Source organism: Lontra canadensis, unplaced genomic scaffold (genome assembly GCF_010015895.1).
Source record: "Lontra canadensis isolate GAN:19392208 unplaced genomic scaffold, GSC_riverotter_1.0 scaffold25, whole genome shotgun sequence".
Classification (NCBI taxonomy): Eukaryota; Metazoa; Chordata; class Mammalia; order Carnivora; family Mustelidae; genus Lontra; species Lontra canadensis.
Window position 1 is genome coordinate 20,979,651 of NW_022631019.1, and position 2,367 is coordinate 20,982,017.

Below are 2,367 nucleotides of genomic sequence, written 5' to 3' on the forward strand. Positions count from 1 at the left end.
GTGATCTCTGTCTGTCAAATAAATAAATAAAATCTTTAAAAAAAAAATTGTCAAGCAGTTTTTTAAAAGATTTTATTTATTTATTTATTTATTTATTTATTTATTTGACAGAGATCACAAGTAGGCAGAGAGGCAGGTGGTGGGGGGGGAAGCAGGCTCCCCGTTGAGCGGAGAGCCTGATGCGGGGCTCAATTGTCAAGCAGTTTTTTTTTTTTTTAAAGATTTTATTTATTTATTTATTTATTTGATAGAGATCACAAGTAGGCAGAGAGGCAGGTGTGCGGGGGGGGGAAGCAGGCTCCCCGTTGAGCGGAGAGCCTGATGCGGGGCTCGATCCCAGACCAGGACCGGAGCGAAGGCAGAGGCCCAACCCACCAAGCCACCCAGGTACACCCCATCAAGCAGGTTTTTTATTTTTTTTTTAAAGATTTTATTTATTTATTTGACGGAGAGAGAGAGATCACAGCAGGCAGGCAGAAAGAGAAGGGGAAGCAGGCTCTCCGCTGAGCAGAGAGCCTGATGCGGGGCTCAATCCCAGGACCCTGAGATCATGACCTGAGCCAAAGGCAGAGGCTCAACCCACTGAGCCACCCGGGCGCCCTCATCAAGCAGTTTTAAAAACCAAATGTGCCACTAATTTCTGGTTAACAGAAATTTAAAGATAAAATTTCTATCCTTAAATTTTAAAATTATCCCCTAAAATATCCCTAAATTTCTATCCAACTCCTGCTTTCCTAGAGTGATGGGAGCACACCAATTTCTGGTTAACAGAAATTTAAAGATAAAATTTCTATCCTTAAATTTTAAAATTATCCCCTAAAATATCCCTAAAAATCTATCCAACTCCTGCTTTCCTAGAGTGATGGGAGCACACTAATTTCTGGTTAACAGAAATTTAAAGATAAAATTTCTAACCTTAAATTTTAAAATTATCCCCTAAAATATCCCTAAAAATCTATCCAACTCCTGCTTTCCTAGAGTGATGGGAGCACTGACCTGGGAGCCAGAAACCTTGGATTCTCAGCCTGGACCTGTGACTAAGGAGCTCTGTGACCTGTGGCCAGCCAGGCATTAGGCTTGGTCAGCTTGGAAAAGGAGGGAGCTGGGCACAGTGACTTAGGAGGTCCACCCATCCATATCCAATCCCCTGAACACTATGCCAAGATAAGGCCAGCGCTGTCAGTGTTTCTCATGCCCTCCCCTCTCTCCAGGCTGTTGCTCTCCCCAGCTCACGCTTGCCCTCGAATCCCTCCCTTTCACATAGCTGCCTAAGTGAAGTGTTTTTACAAATATAAATGCCCATTTCTTTCTTGGGCCCTCCACTGGTTTCCTGTTGCACTTGGAATCCCTCCCCCCACCCCATGCTCCTTACCCTGGTCCCCTCCTCCCTGGTTCTGTGCTTCCTCTAGCTCAGCTGGTTGTGGCCACAGTGGTTTCCAGTCACTCCAATAACCGAGCTCACGGCTGCCTTGACAATCCTCTGTTTTGTGCACACATTCCTCCACCTCCCTCACGGTCCCCTGGCGGATTCCCTCTTATATTTAAGACTCAGCATTGGGGCGCCTGGGTGGCTCAGTGGGTTAAGCCTCTGCCTTCGGCTCAGGTCATGGTCTCAGGGTCCTGGGATCGAGCCCCGCATCGGGCTCTCTGCTCAGCTGGGAGCCTGCATCCCCCTCTCTCTCTGCCTGCCTCTCTGCCTACTTGTGATCTCTGTCAAATAAATAAATAAAATCTTAAAAAAAAAAAAAAGACTCAGCATCAATGTCATTTCCTAAGTGCGAACTTCCTTTCCTGACTATCTTCTCTAAAACCATCTCCTTTGTTACTTTAAAATTCAGCTCACTACTTATTTTCTGTTTGCATCTTAACATTTATCACAACGTAGTGTTATTTTCAGTCATGCAATACTCACAGTGGGATCCCATACCACGGTAAAAGAGATGGAAATCTGTGTATGGATATAGAATGATGTCTTAAGATAAATCGTTAAGTGAAAAAAACCCGAGGCACAGTACAGCGTGTGTCGAAAACCACCATTTGTATAATACAGGTGGGGGGAGAATATATTTGCTTGTATATACATATGTTATCTCTGGATGGGTGCAGAAGGAGCTGATAACATTGCTTGCCTCTGTGGAGGGGACTAGGTGGCTAGAGGAGGAGTGGGAGGTTTTTCTTGTGCATATTTTTGTATTTTGAGTCACACTAAGGACTACTTATTAAAACTGAGTGTTTTTTAAAAAAACTGAGTATTAAAAAGTTGTGCACTTGCTCTGTTTCCTATCTCCTTGAGGAGAATATAAACGTCATGAGAGTGTATACCATGATCTTTCGTGTTCCTTCTCATGTTCTCAGCGCTTAAAACCA